Raw genomic sequence first — 26,767 nt, 5'->3', positions numbered from 1 at the left:
GCCGTACAGAATAAGGAATTAGCCAAGCCCTGCGTTTCTTTTTGACGACAGGATTGAACAGGTACTAAAACCAGACTCCCAGATTTGTTAATGTAAAAATGAATGCTTCGCGAAGCCTGCAGGCCGCTCGGCTGCTCGCGAGGAAACAGGTCCCGCGGCGGGAGCCGGCCCCGGCTGGCGCCGCCGAGCCCGCGGGCCGCGCGCGGAACAATGCGGGCCGGGACCTTTGTGCGCCGCTCCGCGCCCGCGCGCCGGCACCTACGTAGCTTCCACGTGTGGGGATGTGAAGTGCATGTGCGGCGATGTGAGAATATGCTGGAACAAATTCGGGTAGAGGCGCCGCGGACAGGACGGAGGGAAGGTGGGTGTGGGCGTGCACGGCGCGGGCCGCCGGGAGGGAGCCCGAGCCCCAGAGCGCAGCGCGGCCGGCGCCGCACAATAAAGTCCGGGGGCGGGCGGAGGTGGAGGAGGCGGCCCGCGAGCGGCCGCCCGCGCGCACCCCGCCATGTGAGCAGCGCCGCGTCCTCGCAGGACGGAAACTTTCCCGGCGGCGGCGCCCCAACTTCCCGCCCCGCCCGGGCCCGCCGCTCCGCCAGGAGACCCCGTAAGTCCGGGCGGCGCGGCCTCCGCGTCCGCGGCCCTGCCGGCCCGCCGGCCGCCGCGCCTTCCCCTCGCCGGCGCCCGCGCGCTGCTGAGGTGCGGGCTGTAAACATGGCGCCCTGAAGCGCCGAGTGGCCGGAGGGCGGCCGGGAGACGCCGGGGAGAGCGCGAGGCCCAGCCTGTGGAACCGGGGAGGAGGGCGGCGGGGAGACGCCAGGGAGGCCTGGCCGGCGGGGCCGAGGAGACTCCGTGGAGGGCGGAAGGCCGGGCCCGCGAGGCCGGGAGGAGGGCGGCGGGGAGAGCGGGAGGCTGGGCCCGCGGAGCCGCTGAGAGCGGGAGGCCGGGTCCGTGGAGCCGGAGAGGAGGGCGGTGGAGGGCCGGGCAGAGCGAGCCCGCGGGGGCGGAGGCGGGGGCGGAGGCCGGCGGCCCCCCCGCGCCCGCGGCCCAGACCCGGGAGGAGGCGGCGCGGCGCGGCGGAGGGGCCGGGCGCGGCGGCGGAGGGCGGGCACCGCGGCAGCGGCTGGGACCCGAGCATAATGGTAGGCAGAGGCTCCGCGGCGGGCATGGGGCGCGGGCGCGGGCGGGGGCGGTCGTGGCTGGGGCGTCCGTGGCGTTGCCGCCGAGCTTTGTGGAGCCCCGGCCCGGCTGCAGCCTCCCGGGGCTTCGCGCGGGTGTGACCGCCGCTCGCCCTCTCGCGAACGGCCCTGAGTTGCCCACGGAGCTTTGTGTGCGGCGGCCCCGGGCCTGCGGGGGTCCCGTCGGCGCCCCCTCGCCTCCGGTGGGCCGGCAGGGGAGGCCCGGAGGGGGGAGACCGTGAGGGGCCTGCTCGGGCGGAGAAGCCGGGGTGTCGCGTGAGCGTCGCACGCCAGGTCCGCCCTCCGCGCGCGGGCAGGCCCTGGGGCGGGCGGCCGAGATTCGAGATCCTGCGGAAGGCGGCCCCGTGAGTGTGAGAGGAGGGCGGGAGCGGGCGTTTGCAGTCGCGGTTCATTTTTCGGGAGCCATGGCCGAGGCTGGGCAGGCGGTCCCCAGAGACCCAAGCGAGGCTGGGTCCGTGTCCCCCGGGGCTGGGAACCCACGGTGGCGCGGCTTCCGCCGCCGCCGCAGGTCCCCCAGGCCGCTGGGACTGCCTGCGGGGTTCACCACTCCACGGGCGTGCGGAGAGCCGCTGCCGTACCGGGGTTCCTGGGGCGTCCCGGGGACCCAACTTCCACGTGGACTGCCCCCTCACGCCTCTCTTCTGGGCCAGCTGTGAAGGCGCTTTACGGTGTGGGCATGGTTCCGGGCATGTGCCTGGTACCCAGTGTGTGCTCATGATACCCGGTGTGTCCATTGGTGCCCGGTGTTGTTTATGGGTGTGGGCGTGATACTCGGTGCCTCCCTCCCATGGTGCGTGGTGCTTGGTGTTAATACGCGCTGTGCTTGTGATACTCGGTGTGTCCTTGGTGCCCTGTGTTACGTATGGTGTCTGAATAGTACCTGGTGGGGGCATGGGATACCCGGTGTTACATACGTTGTGTCCATGGTGCCCGGTCTGCACACATATATGTGTATATATGGTGTGTCTGTGGACTTAAAGCAGATGTCCAGGTAGCCTGTTCAAGGATGGGTGCCTGATGGTTGGAGGGGCCCACCTGACCCTCAGAGGTTTTGTACTGCGTCCTCTGGTCTGCTTCACCCAGGTGTTCTGCATTCTACAGTAAGCCATGTCCATGGAGCCAAGAGCTTGCTTAAAAATAATTTAATCTGTTTGTTGAAAGACAGAAAGTACATTTACAGTACTTATTTTCTTTTAAACTGAGAAATGTAGTAGTTGTAGCTTAGTAATTATGGGGTGCATACATAATCTTTTTAGGTTTTGGGGTCATCGGTGGTAATTAATGGTTGGAGGTTAGGGAGTTAGTCTTGGTTGTACTTTGAAAATCTGAGTGTTTTCTGGTTAACAAGGTCACCTTTGATTTTTTTCGGGATTCTAATTTCTACAAGCATGAGATAAAATACAAGTTTTGGCCCTGACCACATGGCTCAGTTGGTTGGAGCATCCTCTCCATACACCAAAAGGTTTCACGTTCGGATTCCTGGTCAGGGCACATACCTAGGTTGCAGGTTCAATCTCTGGTCCAACGGTGCATATGGGAGGCAACCAATTGCTTTCTCTCTCTTCCCCTTCTTCTCTGTTTAAAAATCAATAAACACATTCTCGGGTGAGAATTTAAAAAAAAAAAATAAAATAAAATATATATATAGAGGCCGGCCGGGCATGGCTCAGCTGTTGAACACCGACCTAGGATCCAGGAAATCACGGTTTGATTTCCACTCAGGGCACATGCTCGGGTAGCCTGCTCTGTCCCCAGTTGGGGGCGTGCGGGAGGCAGCAGGTCAATGACAACTCTCTCATCATTGATGTCTCCCTCCCTCCCTCCCTCCCTCCCTCCCTCCCTCCCTCCCCCCTTCCTCTCTCTGAAATCAATAAAGATATTTAAAATATATATATGAGTTTTGTACAGGCGTGTGATTTTCTTGTTTTTGACTGTGCTGGTTACAGTCATCATTTTGTTGGGCTCTTCTTTATAAGATGGCGAGGCTAGAGAATCAAGGATTAGAAGATATGGGATGTGATTATGACAATAAAATTTTTTTCTCGCTTAACTACCCGTGGTTAACAGGATTTCTATCTTTTACATGTACTTTTTTGCCATAGATGTTTTTATATGAAAACTGAATCTCCCTTTTACATCCTGTAATTGGGCGATTTATTTTTGCAGTTACCTGTTACAAGGTGTTTTTAAAAAATGCACGTAAGTGCTTCCAGCTTTACAAAGAAAGATCAATTTAAATGTTAAGACTTAGCACTTTTGTTCAGACTAAATAGTCCTAGGATATCATTATGTTGATACTTTGAGTGGATGTCATCTTGCATGTGTTGGTGAATTGACATGCGTTGATTTGAACTCTCACCCTTTTGTAACCCTATCTCCCTTTCCTTTAAGGGTTGTTCAGATAGTATATAATAGAAACATTCATACTCTTTGGCATACCTTAACTGAGACACTAAATGAAGCTAATTAAGAAATGTAACATTTGTAATGGAAGTAGCAAGTGCAGTCTAATACTGCTTAGAGCCCTAAACCTCTGGCGTCAGATTTTCCTTACTTGCCATTAGCATCCTTTAGTTGATTTCCACATGGAAAACATTTAAGCAAAGAGAATATATCCAGAAAAAAAATGAGAAAATGGACAGTAAGACTTAATGATAGTTAAAAACTTTTCACTGTTTGGCAACCTTAACTTGGATTTAACATTGAATATATTTACAGGGTAATTAGATAATTTTGTCATTAAATTAGAGAGGTAGCGTAGTGGAGGTTAGATGGCTCGGGTCTGAATCTCACCTCTCTTATTTACTAGCAAAGTGATCTTGGGCAAATTACACACTTATCATGGCTGGTCTCAGTTTCCTCATCTGAAAAGTGATATTAGGTTATATTGTACTATAGGGTTATTTACCCATAAACGACTATTAGACTAATTTAATTCATTTGAGTTAAATTCACTGTTAACTAATAATTAAACTAGTGTGGAAAGGTGTGAAGCTCTGAAATTATAGGATGGCATACTCACATATGCCTTGTCTTACTAATTTGAATTGGACTGTTGTAGCATACCTCTGAATCTTTCACTTTAGTTTTCTCAAAAGGCTGGAAAATAAGCATTTGTTACATTCCTTGGGCCTCATTTACTTGAAGCAATTTTAATGACCTTTCTATCATTACTTTTTTTTTAACTTTTTAAATTGTGATAAAATATGCATAACATAAAATTTGCTATCTTAACCATGTTCAAGTGTACAGATCAGTGATATTAAATACATTAACACTGTTGTGCAGCCATTACCATCATTCATCTCCATAGCTCTTTTCATCTTGTAAAACACACTCCATATCAATTAAACACTTAACTTGCCATCTCCCCAGCCCCTGGCAGCTGCCTATCATTACTTCTTAATATTTGATGGAGAATATAGGTAATTGAAGTACATAGTGTGAGCGTTCTTATTTTAACCATTGGTTTTAAATTAATATTTTTTTCTTCTCCTACATCTGCCACCCTGTCTGTAACTGCTTCAGGTTGTATGTTTTATATTTGCTTGAAGCAGATGGACTTTCTAAATAAAGAAGCACTCACTGCTTAGCATCTCTAATTTTTTTTTTTTTTTTTTTTTTTTTAGCATCTCTTGATTTGATCATTGTGGAACTAATCCCTCAAACATTTTTATTAGGAATTTTGTCAAGAAGTAAAAAATAACTGATGTGAGTTTAATTTCTACCTGTATCTCTTGCATGATAACTTTCAGTTACTTCCTTGCACTGATGGTGCCAAATTTTCAAAACAGTTTAAATCTTCTTTGGTGCAGTGATTCTGTGAAGATTATTAGTGATTTGAAGGTTCTTCACATCAGTGGTATAGCTTCCTTTGGTTTTGATTTTAGAAATGTTTTGGTTATCAATAAGTTTATTACACAAAATATAATAATTTGTATCACATATTGTATGTTTACCGTGTCTCAGCCACTGTGCAAATTTCTTTACATACACTGTCCCACTTTTAGAAGTACTGCACATGATTATCTTAAAAACATAGCAGTCTTCCTTTTAATTATGGAAGGCCCCACCTCCTATAACATCTCCATCCTAGCGCGTGCACACGCTAATGAGAAGTGAGTGAACTAGGAGTTTTGTGAGAGAATGTGATTCATATAACAAAATCCCCGTAATAAGAGGTAAAGTGATAAAAATGAAGATAATGGGAGATAAAAATCAAAATCTAAATATCCAGTAGTATAGTCTTTGAATAATCAAGTCTTAACTAATGTTTTAAACACGAATGTACTGCCTTAAGGGAAGATCTTTTTGCATGTGTGTGTGCTATTAGTTTCTATTGTGAAAATACTATACAGTATTTAATATCAAAATTACTTACAAATGCAAGTAAATAGTCTGTAAAATAAAATTTTTGGAAATTAAAAAATATTTGTATATCCCATTATTTAGTAGGGAAATTTAGCAAATTGTTAGATATTTAATTTAGTTTTATGAAGAATATGATTTATGTGGAACTAATAACTAATTAGATATTTAGTTACTCTTTCATTCTATTTTGGGGTATATTTTCTGTTCAATAAATAAATGGCTAAATGTTTCCCTACCTTTATGTGAAATTAAAGAAAGACATGACAAAGGTAATGGAATGTTGTTATATGAGCATTTTTAGGGAATCATTGACTCATATATTTATGTGCCTGGTATACATTATTTGGAAAATGTCTGGTCCTGAAAACTTGTATACAGTGTGTGTTAATGTGTTTTTTTTGTTTTTGTTTTTAAATATCTTTATTGATTTCAGAGAGAGGAAGGGAGAGGGAGAGAAAGATAGAAACATCAATGATGAGAGCGTTGTCATTGATCGGCTGCCTCCTGCATGCCCTGACTGGGGATCAGATGGAGCCCGCAACCCGGTTACGTGCCCTGACCAGGAATTGAACCACAATCTCCTGGATCCTATGTGGATGCTCAACCGCTGAGCCACACCTGGCCAGGCTTTTTTTTTTTTTTTTTGTTAACTGAGCAGTATTTAAGTATACTAGATAAAATAGTTTTGTTTTAAATAAATACTTTTATGGTTCAGGTTACTCCATAATCCATTTCAAAAGATCACATTAAAATATTATATTGTATTTTTTACAATGGGTAGAATGTTTTAATCTCTTGTTCATTCATTAAACATTGTTATTTATTGAAACTACTGTGTATTGGACCCTTGCTAAGTAGCATCATTATTGAAGCAAGTGCAATGAAATGTGACAGAAGAAAGTGTATATTCTGTGGAGCAATGTATGTGAGTTAAGGTACATTGTATTTCAGCAAAGATTACTTTTGAGGGTGTGTGCTTTTTTATCCTCACCTACGGATATTTTTTCCATTGCTTTTCAGGGAGAGAAGGAGGGAGGGAGAGAGGGAGAGAAAAACATGGATGTGAGAGACATTGATTGGTTGCCTCCTGCACTCGCCCAGACCGGTGCTGGGAATCTAGCCTGTAACCAAAGTACATGCCCTTGGTCAGAATCGAACCTGGGACCCTTCAGTCCTCAGGCTGACGCTCTAACCACTGAGCAAAACCAGCTAGGGCTACTTTGAAGTCTTAATGATGATTTCTAATTTTGTGATTTCACTGTTAATTACCTGAGAATTTTTAAAAACAACTTTGTTATGAATTTTTATGTTCTCCAAATATTTTCTAAGCATTAAGTGAAAGGTGTGCCCACTTAAAATTTCTGATGTTTTTTCTAGTTTGATCTACTTGTATGCTAAGTAAATTTAAAATATAATTTGAAGAAGGAAGATTCTTCTTTCCTAGTTCAAACATTTATCATGTAAACACTAAAAAAAGATATCTGCAAATATCTTTTAATGGATATGTATTGAGATTGGGAGGTCTTACAATTAGGATTAAAATGCTATATATATTTTTTTAATATATCTTTATTGATTTCAGAGAGAGGAGGGGAGAGAGAGAGAGTTGAAACATCAATGATGAGAGAGTCATTGATTGTCTGCGAGCCACAACCTGGGCATGTGCCCTAACCGGGAATCGAACTGCTGTCTCCTGGATCCTAGGTCAATGCTCAACCGCTGAGCCATGCCCGGCCGGGCTAAAATGCTATTTTAAAAATGGCTTAAATACATTTTAATTTGACTGTGTAGATGTATTATGTCCCTTTAGAAATCTCTAAGCAGTTTTAGGAAGCTGTGTTACATCATAAACTTTGCTTGTGGCAGCACCATTTTTTTTAAAAAAAGGTGTCACTTGTTGAGCACCTACTATGCTAGGCAATTTACTTACTCCATTTCTCCTCACAGCAGCATGAGGGAAGTAGTATTACAGTATGATTATATGACAAGTCCCAAAATTATACTACAATTATAAGTATTCTATAACGTATAATAGACTCAGGAGGAGGATGTTACCCGTGCCTGAGGTCACACGGAATACATGACCAAGTGGGTGTTTGAATTCAAGTGTAAAACCACCAAAACCTAAGGCTGCTATCTCCTAAAATGCTGAAGTCCTTGAATCTTTGTACTGATGCACCCTCATCTCCCAAATGTATTTTTATTTACTTGTGTGCCAAAGTGGGGGATAATAAAAGAATGTAAAACTAAGCTCGTTCTCTATACAAAAGTAGGGGATGGAAAGAAAAGGAATACTAGAAACCTGGTAATCAGAATGTTCCATACGTAAAGTTCTGATTAATTCCAGTTTCACTGGTTATCTAAGAATGAGCATCTATAATTGGTTTACTTTCTTGTCACTTTTGGCAGCTTGTATTATGAAGATATTTGGCATAGGGCGGGAGGGGAGGAACCTACAACTTTAATACTTACGTATAGTAGAGAAATGTTGGAAAATGTTCAGAATTAACTCCAACACCAAAGTGTTCTTGCTGTCTGAGAAGGGGAGTCATTGTCTTGAGGAATCCTTTAGCATTCCCTATGCTGAATAAGTTCAGTTTGTATTGAAATAACTAATTTCTTGAAAGTTGCTCTAAATGTGAAGGCTTTAGAGTTCTGTAGGTGTTTACCATCAACTAAAATACCAGAATCATATGGTGAAGAGAGAGATCAACTGAGTTGTAGCATTCACAGATTCACATCCTGATATTCATCAGTGGAGATGTTACATAGTAAATATGACTTTCTTGTTAAATAGTTAAAGATTTTAAAAAAAGAAATCTTTTAATGAAGGCTCAGCATGGGGAAATGCGTTGCATGGGGAAGTTCAACTTGAACGCTATTATGAACTTTTTAGTTTTTTTAGTAGACGGATTTATCCGCCTGTTGATTTATTTTCTCTCAAAACTGTATCTGAGAAATGCTGTTTAGGAGATTGTCTTTAATTTTGATTTTTGACATGGAGCCCTTCTTGAATTAATATAAAATATACCTAGATTGACCAGTTCTTTTGGTAGAAACAAGTGAGATGAATTTTTGGGGGGATTTCCATTAATGTCATATTTAAAAGATTTTTGGGGCATTTTACTAATCATTAGAGATTTTATCTTTTTAAATCACAGAGGACAAAGTTTAAGGTGATTTATTTTCCTACTGTACTTACAGTTTAACATTTTTTTATGTTTAAAAAATAAGCACATTGAGTATTATGTCAAAATACCTGGTATGTTTTATTTTGAAATACTGTATCTAGTTATTTTATTATTCTTAACATAGATATTCTACACACATAATATTAAGAGGCCTCTTGCTTGTGATCAATATTTATGTTGGATTGTTTCAGGTAAGAAACTTTCATTTGAATAATTTTAAAGTTAAATTTTATTTTCTTAGGATTACTAGTTTTAGACTTAAGTGACTTTTCAGGTGAATTAAAAGCTGAACAATTACCAATCTAATTTAAAGTTATACTTTCTCTTGATTCATTTGCATATTTTAAACAAATGCTAATGAAAAATGTACTGTTTTAAGCCTTAGTTGCAGTAGTATTTGGATCTCACTCTTTTATATAAATTCTTTGGGGATTCTAGCTGACACATTGAAGCCAAGAGTGGCCTGACATACCATACAACTGTTTCTCAATCATGACTGAGCATCTGGATTACTTTTTTCACGTAATAAAAACATTAAATTAATCTCTGGAGGTAGATCTGAGCTCTTTTTTAAAGTTCCACAATTTTTTTTTTAACTTTTCAAGTTTCAAATTTTTATTTTATTTTTTTAAGTAGGCTATGGTATATATGCCTTTTAAATATTTTTTTTTTGAGTGGCTTATAGAAAATGATGTACCCTGTTACCTTTAGCTCTATGTCTTAGAAATTCTTACAAGAATAATATTCATGAAGTTTTTTAAAGAGGATTGACAGCCTGAAAAATAAATTCTTCCTAGAAGAAAACCTCAGTTCTTTTCTGGTTCCTCTAAAATGCTCTTGTATTGTTGCTCTACTGTTGGTCATGGAAGGTGGATGGATATCAAAGGTAGGGTTGATGGGTGTTTGCTGATAGTCCTGCATCATGTCTGAGATGAATGATATTCAGGAGATAAACTGCCACTCAGTTTCAGTGTCTCTGGGCTTTTCCGTAATTTGAGCAGCAGCCTAGTGTTCTTGTGGGTACTGGAGTAAGCTTTCGACCCTAATAGGTATCGGAAAAGCTTGGATGTCTTTCCTAGACAGTCATGCCAACCATGGTGGGTTGTGTCTGTAGGCAGGACTTAGATCACAGAGAAGGTTTTTCGGCCTCTTAGTGATTTGGCTAACCCTGGCCTTTGTCTGGATTTCAGGCAATCCTTGGTATTCCTCCAGATTGGGGGTGTCATTTTCACTTATAGGTTGTTCCCCAGAGACTTGGGCATTGCAGGAACAGATTAGGTGTCTGAGCTGGGTACCAGAAGAATACGAGAGAAGAAGCCCTGTCACTTGACCACTGCTGGCCAATATCTGCACCTCTCCTTGGTTACTGTATTTCTGACTCGAGCATGCTGAGGTGTGACAGTGGCCTTGGGATCCTGTGGAGTGCCTGATAATGTCCACGGGTTTCTCTTCCTTCCTCTCTGCTGCAGTATCCATCAGTTCTGCAGAAGCCAGGTGGGATTTAAAGGAGGAGGGAGTGGCCCAGGGAGGTCTCATGGCCTGGTGCTGACTGTTGGAGTCTCCAACAAGGTCTGAGCCATGTTTCATTTGCTCTTCTGAGCATAGGGCACAGGCCATCCACAGCGGATTTCCCACTCGTGTCCTTTAACTGTTTTTTTCTTGTTTTTTTTTTACTCAGGTGATAGTTTTATCTGTTTTTAAACTGTGTTAAATCAGATTTTCTTAAATATATATCATTTTCTCAGTTTTAGATTACCAGATACATCCAAGAATTATATTAATTGCTGCTGTTAGTATTGCATTTTAAATAGAATCTTTTTATAAAATTTTACCTTGAGTAATACAGCGGGCATGTTAAATGGGCTTGCTATTACGAGTCAGTATTTGTTCTCAGTCCCAAATGTTATAAATAATAGGAAAGGAAGAGGACCTGAAGTTTGAGTCATAGAAGGTAAATGGCTTAAAAGTTTGGATTCTACCAATAGAAATGGTAAACTGAAAACTGGCCACTAGTCCCTGATCTTAGTCTCCACTCAGGAGGCCACAGGCTTTGTTCAGGTTCTTTTCCTTCACTTTAGCCCACTTTGGCCTCTCTTTCTTTCAGACAAGAAGAGACTGCATCATGTGGGAAGCAACTTATTTTACTCCAGGCCTGCCAGCCTGCACTCACCATCTCCTTTTGTCTTTCTCTTCACGTGTCCGTAGATGATTCACTCCAGAACTCACCTATTTTATTGTAATCCTCTTCTGGACTCACTCCCTTTCATTTGCATTGAAATACACTCAGACATCTCTTACCATTCCAAAATAAACACAACGAAAACAACTAAAACATTTTCTGAACTCTACACCCACTGCTCTGGTTTTCTTTTCTCCCCTTTATAAACTTTGTCCTTTCTGAACCCTCATCAAAAGCTTTGTCTTTCCTTTTGTTTTGCTGCTTTTCTCAGCCCAGCTTCTACCACCATCGAACAATTGGAGCTGTTCCTGAGAGGTCCTCAGGACCTCCAGGCTGCCAGAGACCGACTTTCCTTTGTCCAGTCCATCACCCTCATCCTCAGCTTTATTTTTACACTAGTTCCCCTCATGGTTGCAAGATGGCTGCATCAGTTTGGGGCATCATATCTACACCTAACAATAGTCAAAGAAAGAAGATACCATTTCATAGGAGCTAAGACATCTGTCCTAAAAGTAGCCCTAGCACACTTTTCCCTCATTGAGTCATCATATACCAGGTGCTGAACCTGGTATCAGGTGATACGAAAGATGGAATTACCATGGTTGGTACAGACTAAACTAAGCTAAAATAGCTGTTGAAAGTCTAATCCTTCTGACCTGCTGAATTCTTCAGTGACTTCCAATTGCCATTAGGTTAAAGTCTCAAGTCCTTTATAGTGGTGTATGAAACTCCATATAACCTGGCCCCTGTGTACCATGCTTCCTTTATGTAGTCTGTCTTTGCTGCTACCTTCCTTGCCAGTCCTAAATATCTTAGTGGCCCTAGGTTAAATGTCAATTCTTGAGGGAAATTATAACGATCCTACAAGTTGAGGTAAAGGAACACAACCTTCTCTGTACCATTCTGTGCTGTACCCCCACAGCATCTGTACTCATAACAACCACAATTGTTGTTTAATGTAAATAAATGCTGACTGATTAAATGACCTGGGTATTCTAACAGAATAATGAAAAGAGTCGATGGTAGGGAGCTATAAAATACCCTTGAGTGTCACTTAAGTATGGTTAAAACTAGTGTTGCATGTGCTGAAATAGCATTTGTATTAGCTTGTTAGGATACTACTTTTTAAACATATTTATAGAGTTTAATAACACAGTAGTAAAGTATAACAATATATTGTTAGCTTACCATTGTTAATATTTCTGTATGAAATTTAGATGTTTGGTATATTTGGGGATGAATTTTATACTTTATCAAGTATTATACTTTAATATTTCTTAGGAGGAGGGCAGTTATTCTATGAGAGAGGAGAAAGGCTGAAGCAGAATCTAATAAAGTAAATTATTTTCACTTTTATTCTCTCCCTTTTTATGGATACCTGCTTCTCAGACTAGAGAGGGACTCCTATTACTCTGCCTACCCACCCCACCTTCAGAAACGGAGGGAGAAAGTTGAGAATGTAGTCATAAGTGAAGGAAGTTGTTTGCCAGCTGCACCAAGGTTAGCCAAGGAGGCATGATGAATGTGAGCGCTCTCAGTGCCATTCTGGCAATTTTCAGAATTGAGCCATGTCTTACTTAGGCTGTGGCCATTTTAAATGCTGATGAGATGGGATTGTTTTAAAAAACAAAGTGCCTTTGTTAACCACAGTTAATAATTATATACTTTTTTTTAGTTTTCTTGAGACTCAATCTCTTCCCCTTCCTTCCCAATAACCTGTAAATTTACTCCTTGACCTCACACTCCTTACACAGTGCCCTAGGCAGTCATTACAAACCAGTTAGAAATGTGAAATGAAACTAAACTTTTTTGAAACCTTTATTCCAGATTATTGGAAACATTTTAATCAAATTGAAACCTAGAAACAGACATTTTATTAAAATAACAGGTAATTGGCAACTTAGAGAGAGTGCCAGATTTACTGGCAGATATCATCAGTGTCTGCTGTTGCTTGTGTCCACAGTTGCTGTACACTTTACAGTGTGTAAAATAATTGTAAGATTTCAGATTTTCTTGAATATTTAATAATAAAATGTGTATACCTTTTCAAAGATATAATAAACTTGGAGATGTATGTTATATCAATTCAATCCTATAGTATGGAAAAGAAAATAACTAAGTTCTGTCCTGGCTGATGTGGCTCAGTTGGTTGGTTGTCACCCTTCACTTCCCTGTTAGGGTACATGCCCAGGTTGTGGGCTTGATGCCCAGGTTCCAGGCTCGATCCTCAAGGGGCATACAGAAGGCAGCCAATCAACATTTCTCTGTCTCTTCCTCTCTTTTCTTCTCTCTCTAAAATCAATAGAAAAAGACATTTAACTGAATCATGCTCAGATGTGGAATGTCAGCCGAAATGCATGCTGTTCTGGATGACATTTGCATGGGTGCAGAGCATGTACCAGGAGTTTTTGTGCCATGTGCTGTTCTCACCCCATGCATGGACTTGCCATCTTTGATCTAGAATGTGGTGGTGTAATTTCTTAGTTGTTTCTCCCGTTGCTTATTCATTATAGCAAAATTCATATAGTAAAATAAGATTTGCTCCATTGTTATCTTTTATATGGACTGCTAAATAATTGAGGGTTTTTAAAAATTGTAGCTCATTTTCATATCAGAATCTAAGTAGTGGAAAACATCAGTTGTAAACTTGTCTAATTTCATGAATTTAAAGAGGTGATAATTTTAAAGGTAAATGTATTAGGAAAAAAGAGGTCAGTACAAATTGAGATATTACCTAGATCTTCTATTTAGAAGTATGTTATGACAGTGTGCATGAAAGTATAAACCATTTGAGTTGTCTACCTTTTAAATCCATTCAGACATTTAATAAGCAAGATGTGTTACTTCTAGTGTAAACATCAGATAAAATTGACTTCCTTTTGTCTCTCTGCCCTTGAGTACCTTCAATATAGTGCTATTGTGTACTCTCAAGTGTTTCTTATTCTATCAGTTCTGAAATCCAGAATTTCTATTTGTCATTTTCTTCAGATTTGAAGTTTATCATTCTACAAATATGACAAATTCCATTTGAAGAAAAAAAAGTATTTGAGAAATGAAGCATTCTGGTTAACTTAGTATGATTGCTATGTAATAAATGAATGGCTAATTAAAAATAATTTTAATATAAACATATACCTGATTTTGTAGATTTTTAAGTTCTTGGAAGGCAGTGATTATGTTATTTTAATTGACTTGTTAGGAGATAATATTATGAGCAAATTATAGGATCACAGTAATCCTTGTTTCTACCATGCGGACATTGAACATCAAAGTTGGTTATCTCTAACTGGAAATATCGTAAAACCTTCAGTTTTTCCATCTCCCTACTTAAAATGGTTTTCAGGAGTTTTATTTTATAATGTTATAAAAATGGCTGTTCAAAACATTTAAAAAGCAAAGATCACATTTTGTTATAATCAGTCAATTCTTTTTTTAAAAACTACTTAAAAAAAAAAGTCTATTGATTTCATAGAGAAGGGAGAGGGAGAACATCAATGATGAGAGAGTCATTAATCGGCTGCCTCCTGCACGCCCCTGACTGGGGACCGAGCCTGCAACCCAGGCGTATGCCCTGACTGGCAATAGAACCGCGATCTCCTGGATCCTAGGTTGATGCTCAGTGGCTGAGCCACTCCCGTCCGGGCTAGTCATTTCTTGTTATTTGCTATGGTAATGTTTTATAAAGTCACCAAGAACACTGAATTAGCCATTATTGACCCTTTTCTTCTTGGGGAATAAAGGGTTAGGTCTGTGAGCCTCTGGTCATGACATTTTTGTAAAACAGAATGCTGTTTCCATATATATAGGTTGGTTTACCAACATCCTTGTAAAACAATCCACACTCAGTGTTGGAAACCTGTTCTTCTACTATTTTCCTATATTAACATTTGTCTGTAGGTCCGTCCGTCCCCCCCCCCCCCCCCCATAGTGTCTACCACCTTTTGAAATGCCACCCAGCTCTAGCTGAGGAGGGTTTAGTATTTTCCTGAACCTGGATAATGAAACTACATTTCTTTGGCTTTCAGCCTCCAACCCTCTGTTCCACTTTTTGTTGGTTGTCATCTTATGGATCCATGAATTTAGCCACTATTCCATCTTCTTTGTAGCTTCCTCACACACTCTAAATGTTATTTATTTAGCATTCTTCCAGAGTGCCCTCAGGCACTGATGGGACACTCCTCTTCCTTGTTCTGGGTGTATCTGATAGCTGTTAGCTTCATGACTGGGACCTAAATGAAACTCATTTGACATATCTCAGCATTCCTGTGCTCAGGAACACTGGGCAGCATCATGCCTGGGGCCATTTTAAACAGCAAAAGCAACAGAAACAAAAAATGTGGCACTAGATTGCAAAAAGGACACTTTTTGCAGTCTGAGCTGGAAGGAGAAGGCAGAGCGTCAACCTGCTCCACGGACTTAGCTGGGAACATGCACATAATTGCAGAAGGCCACAGGTGTTGAATGTGGGGTTACACATAATTTTAGCAAGTTGGTGAATTCATAAATATGGAATCTGTGAAAAACGAGAATCAACTAGATACAGTAAGCTAAAGTTTTTCTGTGTCAGGGTTTTTATGGTGATTTTATATCTTAATTATTTCATTTTATAAAAAGTTTTGTACTGAAATTTCATGGCTATAAATGAAATATAAGAAAATTCGTCTTATTTTGAGTTCTATTAATTGGACATTTTTTCCTCTCTAAATTTTCTCTCTTTTTCCAACCTACGTAGACCTTAATATACTCTAGGCCTTTGGTAAATTTGGCTTTAAAAAAAGGATCAGGATTTCTTTGTCAGAAAGCATTTCATATGATTTAAAGAGATTAAGATTTTATAGAGGAAAAGTGTACATTGTTTTAGTATGTGTTTTTTAAATTTTAAGTTGAGAAAGGTGATTGATGCCAACAGTAAAAATCTTAGAGGAAAAGATTGACAAATTTGATTACATAACAATTTAAAACTGAAAAACCTATTATAAACAAAGACAGAAACAGACAATATTGGCAACATAATGATGACCCAAAGGGTACCATTCTTCAGGTTTTTAAAGACTTTTGAAAAATTATTAAGAAAATGGCAAATGACACAATACCAGAGAACACAAACACTTTCCTAAGGAAGAGCTACTAATGTAAAAAAAAAAAATTACTTGAAAAGATGTTTGGCTTCAATAGCAATCTTAAAAGCAGATTAAAACAGGATACCATTTTTGTACTTTTGGTTTTGGTGAAAATGAAAGCAAGAACAAATAATCTAAAAGGCTAATATCTATAATAGTTATTATCTAAAAACTCATACCCTATATTTAGAGGAGAGTTCCACCCTCTTCAACTATGACCAAAGAGGTGTTCTGATATTTTGGTGGACAGCACACTTAAAATAATTTTAAAAGGAAAAGAATTCTTTGAGAAAGATGCATACTTAAAAAAGATTGCTGTGCCATTGGGAGGTGAACACTGTGGGAAGAGATAGAAAATTAAAAAATCAAATACATGCAAAAAGCATGACCATTTGGTTTGCAGCCAGTGAGTTTGCCAACCCCCCTTCCCTCCCAAGGGACATTTGGCAATGTCTGGAGACATTTTTGATTGTCATGCCTTGGGGAATACTATTGGCACCCGATGGTCAGAAGCCAGAGATGCTGCTAACAACCTGTAGTTCACAAGAGAACCCCACAACAGTTACCTGGCCCTTGAGAGCCCTGAGGTTGAGTCCTGGAGTAGGGACAGGCAGCTTCTGTGTAACTCACTGAGGTGTTGATGTACTATTGCGTGTGATGATGGCTCTGAGTTACTAAGATAAGAAAATAAGATTGCTATATACTTCCTTTAAACAGGTATGGGTGTGCCTAACAAAAGTTAGATTTGCAGTCACATTATTTTAAGAAATGATTAATGCTTAAAGAAATCAGCACTTGGAAGATTTATACATCTTATTTTTGAAAATGATAATCTGGGCATTACTGAATTGTAGTGTTTTATTTACATGAGTCATTTAACTAACTTATTGGAGAACCTTTTCCCCTTTTCATGTGATTAATTTCTTAACACTAACCACAAATTTCTTATGCTGATCACAAATATGATACATACTTTAGCATAAAGGCCCTTATTTAGGTTAAACAAAACAGCTTATTCCCTATTTTTCAGGTAATGTGAAAACCATAAATTTGGAAGTAGACTGGTGGATTATATTCATTTGAGAGAGATTTGTGATTATTTTGTCTGAGTTTTCATAAATATCCAGGACATGATAACTTATTTAGTAAAAGCACAAAATAATTAGAGTCAAATTAAAAATACAAACAAAGCCCTGGCTGGCGTGGCTCATTTGGTTAGAGTGTCCTGTGTACCAAAGGATTGTGGGTTTGATTCCCAGTCAGGGAACATACCCAGGTAGCTGGTTTGATTCCTGGTCGGGGCACTTATGGGAGGCAACTGATTGATGTTTCTCTCTCACATTGATGTTTCTCTCCCCCCGTAGAATCAATGAAAAACACATCTTCGGGTGAGGATTAAAAACAAACAAACAACAATAAAAATACCTTTATAATAATATTTTTTAAGTTATGTAGGCACAGATTTTTGAATTGATATTTGAGAGTTTGCTGTATATAATCTAGCATTTCTTTAATTTTTTTGGTGGTAGAGGGGAGGGGAGGATATTATAAAGTTATTTGAGGCTTCCAGTCAAGATGGCGGCGTAGGTAAATGGGGTACTTGCATCCTGACAACCACATCAAAATTACTACTAAATTATAGAACAACCATCATTCTACCTACCTGAAATCTAACTGAATGGAAGTCCTACGACGAGGGATTAAAGAATCCACATTGAGACTGGTAGGAGGGATGGAGATTCAGAATGGGATAGCCCCAAACCTACATGGGGCAGATAAAAATTGGGAGGGATAGCCACTTTGGAGGTCCCATTTAAGGAGTGAGGGTTATAGGCCCCCCCAGCCCAGGGTTACAGTGCCAGGAAGAGAAGTCCCCAAAATTTATGGCTGTAAAAACCAGTGGGAATTCAGGCTGAGGGAGATGGAGGGCTGCTGGAGTCTCAGGCCTTCCTCTTAAAGGGCCCACACATGGACTTACTCAGACTCATTCCCTCTGAGCTCCAGCACTGTGGCAGCAGCTCAAAAGGCACCAGGGACGTATGGGGAGGAACTGAATTGTCTGACATCAGGGTGAGAGTTGGAGGGGCAGCTTTCTGCCAGGCAAAAGCGCTGGCAGAGGCCATTGTTCCTTTTCTGAGAAACCACTCTACCTCCACAGAGCCGGAAGGTGGGCACTGAGTCTTCATCAACCTGGCTCACAATATTTACCCCACCCTGGTGATTCCCTGAGACCCCACCTCACCCAGCTTGCTGGCCCGTCCAACCTGTTTCCAGTGGCTTTTCCTTACAAATGGCCTGTCTTGGCTCATGCTTCAGACTTGCCTAAAATCTCTTAAGCAGAATCTGGCCCCTTAATGCCCCGTACCTCTTGCTCAGTTGCCCCAGACCTGGCACTAGCAGCCAGCCTTGGTTCATAGCTTGGCCTTGCCTGGGCACCTCCAAGCCCAGCAGAAGTAGCAGTCACCTGCAAATCGCTTTGTAGCTCATGCCGCGTAGCCCTGGGTAGAACACAGGTGGCAACTAACCTTAGCCTGCATCTCCCAGGAGACACCAGAGCCAGCACACCTGGCAGACAGCTACAACCATGTTGAAGCACCCCCCCAACTGTCTTAACAAGTGACACACAGAAGGGGAAGACTTTGCGGGCACCAGAGCCCCCCTGAAGTAAGTTCTGCTCTGTGGGGAGGGTTTTTGCACAGCTGATTCTCCTTGGTGGTCGAAGCCAGTCCTTGCAGCCAATCGGCCTGGGGATAAGTCCCTCCCATTGACATGCCAGCAGCAATTAAGGCTCACCTACAACAGAAGGATGGACACAGCCCACATGGCAGGGGGCAGGGTGAGTGGAGGAGCACATCTGAACTTCCCAGCTTAGGTGATCGGGGTGGTGGTGCCACTGGACCCTACAGAACACCTACTACATAAGGCCACTCAGGAGACACAGCAGCTCTATTTAATAGAAACAAACGTAGGGAAGCTGTCAAAATAAGGAGACAAAACATGTCCCAAATGACAGAACAGAACAAACCTCTAGAAAAACAAAATGGAGACAAAATCTATCGGATGCAAAGTTCAAAACACTTTATAAGAATACTCAATGAACTTAAAACTTCAACAGCATAAAAAAGGACATGGAAACCATAATGAACCTGTCAGAAATGAAGGATGGATACATTAACTGAAATGAAGAATAATTTACAAGGAATCAACAGAGTAGATGAAGCCAAGAATCATATCAGCAATTTGGAAGAAAAGGAAGCAAAAAACACCCAATCAGAACAGCAAAAAGAAGAAAGAATCCAAAAAAATGAGGATAGTATAAGGAGCCTCTGAGATAACTTCAAGTGTACCAGCATGGGGGTACCAGAAGGAGAAGAGTGAGAGCAACAAATTGAAAATTGAAAACCTGTTTGAAAAAATCACAGAAAACTTTCTTAACCTGATGAAAGAAAAGACATACAAGTCCAGGAAGTGCAGTGAGTCCCAAATAAGATGAACCCAAAAAGGCCCACCCAAGACACATTATAATTAAAATGCCAAAGGTTAAAGCAAAGAATCCTAAAAGCATCAGGAGAAAAGCACTTAGTTACCTACATGGGAGCTCCCGTAAGACCGTTAGCTTAATTCTTAACAGAAATTTTACAGGCCAGAAGCGATTGGCTAGAAGTATTCAAAGTGATGAAAAGCAAGGACCTACAACCAAGATTACTCTAACCATTAAAACTATCGTTTAGACTTGAAGGATAGCCCAGCGAGCGTGCCTCAGCTGTTGAACATCGACCTATGATCCAGGAGATTGAGGTTGGATTTCTGGTTAGGGCACATGTCCAGGTTGCGGGCTCAGTCCCCAGCAGGGGGCGTGCACGAGGCAGCCGATCAGTGACTGATCATTGGTGTTTTTATCTCTTCTTTCCTCTCTCTCTCTGAAATCAATAAAACTATATTAAAAAAAAAAAAATAGATAAAAGCTTCCCAGACAAGAAAAAGCTATAGGAGTTTACCACCACTAAGCCAGTTAAAAAAATTTTTTAAAGGGTCTTCTTTAAGAAGGAAGAAAAATATCGTATGAACAATAAAATGGCAATAAATACATACCTATCAACAGCTGAATCTAAAAAGCAAAGTAAATGACCGGAAGATGCACAGAAAATTTGACAGTTACCAGATGGGAGGGAGGTAAGGGGGGGTTGGGTGAAAAAGGTGAAGGGATTAAGGAGTACAAATTGGCTTTGAGGTGGTGAACTGGCAGGATAGCTCAGTTGGTGATTGGTAGAATGTTGTCTCCATATGCCAAAATTGTGGGTTCAGCCCCTAGTCAGGGCACATAAAAGAAGCAACCCTAGAGTGCATAAACAAATGGAAAAACAGATGTTTCAGTTTGTCTCTCTCTCTGTCTCCCTCTCCCCCCCTCCCTCCTCTCTCTCTAAAATCAATAAAGAAGTACAAATTGGTTGTTACATAATAATCTTAGGGATGTAAAGTAGAGCATGGGGGATATAGTCAATAATATTCTAATAACTATGGTGTTGGATATGAGATATATCAGGATGATTACTTAATAAGTTGTATAATGTCTAATCACTGATGTGTACACCTGATGTGATGTGAAACTAATATAATATTGTATGTCAATTGTAATTGAAAAACAAAAAATGATTAAGAAAATAATGAGTTTTTTGTGTTTTAACTGGATTTTATAATTTACACTTAGTCTTTTTCTGTTAAGGATAAACTGCTGTTTGTAATAGTGAACATTTGATACCTAGGTCTTGGGGATTTTTAAGGAAATAATTTAGATTTAAAATATATTGCAAAATTTTAATTATTGAAGCACAAAAAGTTTATATAATCTTTATGTATGCTTGACATTTTTCATAATAGTTTTAAAAAGTTAATAACGAAAGCAGATACTTTTTAGAGGTTAGGGAGTCTTTCTTAGGGAACAATACTGCATTCTGTCTGAGTCAGCTGTATAGTTGGTCTAGGAATTCCCTTTGCCTTCTTCCTGTGTTCAGTCCTGTTTCCTGGACCACACAGGATCTTACAATTTATTTACTCCTATTAGTAACTTCCTGAGAAAGAGTGCATAGGGCATAAATTTTGGGGTTATCTGCATGACTGAAAAATCTCTTTATTCAGCATTCACTAGTTGATCATTTGAATACGAAAATTTAGGTTGAAAATAATTTACAGGACACTCACTCATCTTTTACTGGCTTCCATGTTGCTATTGAGAAATTCATTACATCCTGTTTATGACCTTTTTTCACTGTGGAAACCTGGAATCTCTTTTTCCTACTGCTGTTTTGACCTTCTAAGTTGATGTGCTTTGTGCCTTCGTCCATTCACAAGCCCGGCCCTTAGCAGGCCCTTTCTATCTGCAAATGCCTATTTTCAGTGCTAGGTAGTTTTCTTGAAATTTTCTTGGATAATGTTTCCCCTCCAAATTATTTTCTGAAGCTTTTGTTATTCAGATACTGTATCACAAAGTTTTCTCCTCCAGTCTCCTATTGTGTTTCTTGTATTTTTTGTTCTTTATGGGAGATTGCCACAAGTTTATTTTTTGTCCCTTTAACTGAATTTGTTATTCATTATATTTAAAATTTTTCTGAGTATTCCCGTTCATAGTATCCTATTTATGGTTTCAGAGATGCAATTTTTTTTTTTACATTTTAATATCTTTATTGTTCCTATTTTGTTTGAGTACTTCCAATTTGTTTGCTTAATATGACCTCTCTTCTCTTGAGAAGCTGTTCTGAAATGTAGGTGCACCTTGTATGTCCATTTTTTAGGGTGAGACAATCAAAAACTAATTGAAAATTTGGTGGATGGGCTTTACTCTAGGGATTGTCAGGAGGCCAGATGACTGTTTCTTTAGGTTCCCTCAAATGTCAGCGTCTAAAGGTCCTTTCTCTGGGATAATTTAATTTCTTCAGAAAGGTCTCTTTTGGTCTCTTGCCTGAGCTTAAGGTCATGCCCCTGGAATTTGGCAGTACAAAGAGATTGCCAGCTATTCACAATTTTTGATACAGCTTTCCCTAACCCCCTGTTTTCAGTCTGTATCTCACCACTACCCTTCTCTTTTGCTGGGTTCAGTCACTCTGGTTCAGTTTTTTCATAGCCTTTATCTCATGTTCCCTCAGGGCTGAGGATGGGTAGCTGTCTGACTAAACCTGATTGCACTGCAGTTCCAGGATGCTAATTGCTTATCCAGGCTATTAAATGATACCCTTTATTCAACATCTCTAATTACTCCTGTGTCTGCTGCATCCTGTTTCCAAATCTTTCTCAAGTTCTATGCAAGAGGCTTGCTTCTCATCACCGGTTCCCTATGTAAATTTGATCTTCTGTAGTTTGGCTAAAGCATTTAAAATTCCTGTATCCATCTGTTGTCTTCATTTTTTTGTAGATGTTTTTGTTTGTTACTTTTAGAGAAGGGGGTAGCAAGGTTTTTACTCTGTCATCTTAAAATCTGTAATCTAAGGATAACCTTCAATCAGATTGTTACTCCTACTGCACTGAAAGTTTAAAATTCTGTCACATGTTGCCTGTTGAAATTATGTGGAAATCTAAACCAGTTACTCTGGCCTTTGATCCTACCTGGCCTGATCTTAATTTACCTCTCTGCCTTTTGTCACACTACAGTTGTCCTTACTCTTTACATTCCCACCACTGTCCTTTCTGCCCTACAAACATCCCAAGTTCTTTCTTACTATGGCCTTTTGCGTGGCTAGGTCTTTTTCATCATTCAAGTCTTAAATGGAGTCTCCTTACCTTTCTATGATAGTCTTGGTTAGGTTTTACTCTGGGATAACATGCAGCCTCCATGTCTAAGTGGCTGAAAGAAAAAAATGACTCTTGCTCGTTGATATATCCCTCATGGATTGACTGGGACCTAGGATGACAGGAGCCACCATGTACAGCATTGCCATTACCCACGGCTTAAAGAAAAAGAAAGCAGACCAAATCAGAGATAGTTTCTAAAGCTTCCCAAATAGACGTGACATCAAGCCCTTTTACTTAGATTCCATGTGCCAGATCTAATCACATGGCCAAACCTAATTTCAGGGCAGCGGGGGAAGTGCAGTCCCATCAGTGCCTGGGACAAGAACTAGAAATATTTGATGAACAGCACTAATGACTGTCATAGCAACTTTGTCTAGCCAGTGTACAGTAGCTGTATTAGAGTTCTTCAGAGAAACAGAACCAGAAACAGAAGAATTTGCTACATGGTTACAGAGGCTGAGAGGTCCCATAATTTGCAAGCTAGAGACTCAGGAGGGCTAGTGGTTGAAGTTCCATCCAAGTCGGAAGACTTGAAAGCCAGAGGAGCTGATGGTGTAAACCCCAGTCTGAGGCTAGGAGAAGATGGGATGAGATGCCCCAGCTGAGTAGTGAGGAAAAAAAGAAAAGGCAAATTCCTCCTTCCATGTTTTGTTATATTAAGGCCATGAGGGAAATCAGCTTTACTGAGTCCACTGATTCAGTTACTAATCTCATCCAGAAACACCTCCACAGATATTCCGGGAAACAGTAACTAGCTATCTTGGCACCCTGTGGCCAGTGAAATTGATGTATGACATTAGCCATCACAGTAGCCCTCCTCATTGCCTGTTGTTTTATTGTTTCCCTTCTTATATTGGCTAACATACACATGAAAAGATGCTCAAGATGCTCAGCATCACTAATTATCAGGGTAGTGACAATAGGATGGTGAAGGCCTGGGGTGGGGTGAGAACCAGGTGGAGGGAGGCAGTGGGGGAAAAGGGTGGACATCTGTAATAATCTCAACAATAAAAGATAAAAATAAAAATAGCATCTCAAGACAAAAACCACAATGAAATATTACCTCACACCTGTCAGAATGGCTATCATCAATAAATCAAGGAACAACAAGTTGGCAAGGATGCAGAATAAAAGGAACCTTTGTTCACTGTTGGAGAGACAGTAAGTTGGTAGAGCCACTATGGAAAATAGTATGGAGGTTCCTCAAAAAATTAAAATTAGAACTACCATATGACCCAGCAATTCCACCTCTGGATATTTATCCGAAGAAATCCAAAATAATTCCAAAAGGCATATGCATTCCTAAGTTCATGGCAGTGTTATTTACAGTAGCCAAGATATGGAAACAACCTGTGTCCATCAAATGGCTAAAGATGTGGTACGTACAGGGAGGGACAAAAGTAGGTTTACAGTTGTGAATATATGAAAGAGTTTATTCTTGTATTATTTATTATTGTATTCCAAACAAACAACTGTAAACCTACTTTTGCCATACCCTGTATATACAAAAGAGTATTACTCAACCATAAAAAAGAGTGAAATGTTGTCACTTGCAACAACATGGGTGGACTTAGAGGCTAAGTGAAATAAGTCAGTGAGGGAAGGACACGTACTATATAATTTCATTTATATGTGGAATCTAAGAAACAAAATAAACTAACAAAACAGAAACAAACTTAGAATCAGAGACCAAACTGATGATTGCCACGTGGGAGGGAGTTAATGGGGAAGGGTGAAAAAAGGGGAGAGGATTAAGATGTACAAACTACCAGTTAGAAAAAGTCACAGGAATGTAAAGTACAGCATAGGGAATGTAGTCAATTGTATTGCAGTAACTGTATGGTATCAGGTAGGTACTAGACTTATCAGGGCGTTTACTTCATAAGTTATATAAATGTCTGACCACTATGTTGTATACCTAAAACTGATAAAATATTGTAAGCCAAGTGTAATTGAAAATTAACAAAATTTTTAAAAGATTATCACTTCAAAATGTATTGAAGTTATTACAGAGATGCAGATCAAAACTACGGTGGGATACTATTTCACACCCATTAGGATGGCTGCTAAAGAAAAAAGAAACAACAAAAAGTGTTAGAGATGATATGGAGAAAAGAGAATCTTGTACACTGGTGGGAATAAAAAATGGTGCAGCTGCTGTGGAAACAGTGTTGGAGTTGCCTCAAAAAATTAAAAATAGAAATCCTGAATGATCTGGCAATTCCACCTCAGAGTATATATCCAAAGGAACTAAAAGCAGCGTCTCAAAGAGATATTTGTACACCCATGTTCTTAATAGCATTATTTACAATAGCTAAAACATGGAAGTAACCCAAGTGTCCAATGAATGGATAAAGCAAAATATGGTGTACACATGCAATGGAATATTTTTCACCTTTTAAAAGGAAGGAAATTCTGACACATGCTATAACATGGATGAACCTGGAGGTCATTATGCTAAGAAAAATCAATCATAAAAAGACATATACTGTATGATTCCACTTATATGAAATACATAGAGTAGTAAAAATTAGAGACAGAAAATAGAATGGTGGTTGCTAGGAATGGAGTGAAAGGGAGAAAGAGAGTTATTGTGTAATGGGTATAGAAATTCAGTTCTACAACATAAAATGAGTTATATGGGGATGGACGGTGGTGACGGTTGCACAACAATGTGAATGTATTTAATACCATTGAACCAACTTTTAAAATGGTTAAGATGGTAAATTTTATGTCATGTTTCTTACCTTAATAAAATTTTTAATGGATTTGAGTGTCAAAAGAGTCTTAGATTGTTTTTTAAATGTCTTTCTCAGTAGTCTCTGCAGTGATAGTTTGTTTCCAGCAGACTTGGGTTTTTTTTCCTATTAAGTTATCATTACAGATAATAATATTTGAGGTTTTTTGTGTTTTTTTAAAAATTCACATTGGAGGATACGTATTTATTTTGAAGAAAGAGAGGAAGGGGGAAGAGAGAGAGAAACATTGATCAGTTGCCTCCTGTATGCGCCCTGAATGAGGATTGAACCTGCAACCTAGGTTTATGCCCTGACCAGGAATTGAACCCTCAACCTTTTGTTGTGTGGGATGATGCTCCAGCCAAATGAGCCACCTGGCCAGGGCTGTATTTGAGTTTTTAAACCTTATTTTAAACCACTGAAACTTTTTTGAAATTTAATTAGTCTTCATTGCTAGCAAAACCATGATCCAAGTTCTGACAGATGTGTCAGCCAATAAGAAACCAGCACAACCACAATGTGATTTAACCACAGTGCATTTTAGCCCAGAATTTTCAAAAGAATCACATAATTGCAGAAATCATATAAGAAGCAGAAAGTCAAGTATTTTTTCTTACTTTATGCCTTTTAAATTCTATATACTTAACGATCCACTTTTAAGAGAAATAATAAGAATGTTTAGCATAAAGATAAGCTTAAACACAGATGCTAAGGCTCCTTGCCAAAGGTGGGATGGGGTCTGGATATCTGCTTTTTTAAATTTTTTATTTAAACTTCACAAAAGATTCTGAAAGGTAATGAGAAATTTTGGTGAGAAGTTAATATAGTCTATATAAATTATGTTTATATTGTTAAAAAATACACCAAACACTAAACTACATCAGTGCCCAGGTGGTGTCAGAATTTGTGTGTCATACTAAATTTAGCTATAATTTAGTTTGACAGAAATAGTCCATTAGCCAGGGCTTTAAAATCATTGTTATTATTTTACTTTTAACTTTCATTTCACACATTCATTTGGTCACTAACATTTACTGCACATGTATAGGCAGTAGGCTAGACACTGGAGATAAAGATGCTTGTGTCAGGCACAGCCAAGCCCTCACGGTGCTTAAGGACTGTCCTGGGGACAGACCTATCAGGAGACACCACTCAAGAGAGCCACAGAGATCAACTTACCTTGCATGGG

The 26,767-nt window shown here is 40.2% G+C and overlaps 1 protein-coding gene across 8 annotated transcripts in view; it reads left to right on the top strand.

Moving 5' to 3' along the window:
• Window positions 1-281: 281 nt before the first annotated feature.
• ZMYND11 (zinc finger MYND-type containing 11) overlaps window positions 282-26,767 on the top strand; it is a 121,389-nt gene continuing 94,903 nt past the window's right edge. For 6 of the 8 annotated variants that reach the window (XM_087826094.1, XM_087826093.1, XM_087826079.1 and 3 more), the window contains exon 1: window positions 526-604. The gene's annotated coding sequence lies outside the window, so the exon portion shown is untranslated. Of the gene's footprint in view, window positions 362-525; window positions 605-1,099; window positions 1,140-26,767 lie in introns of those variants that run through there. The other 2 variants (XM_087826062.1, XM_087826057.1) reach the window with 2 other exon arrangements.

Source organism: Miniopterus natalensis, chromosome 1 (genome assembly GCF_054644295.1).
Source record: "Miniopterus natalensis isolate mMinNat1 chromosome 1, mMinNat1.hap1, whole genome shotgun sequence".
Taxonomy (NCBI): domain Eukaryota; kingdom Metazoa; phylum Chordata; class Mammalia; order Chiroptera; family Miniopteridae; genus Miniopterus; species Miniopterus natalensis.
This window is presented reverse-complemented; position numbering and strand designations above follow the sequence as displayed.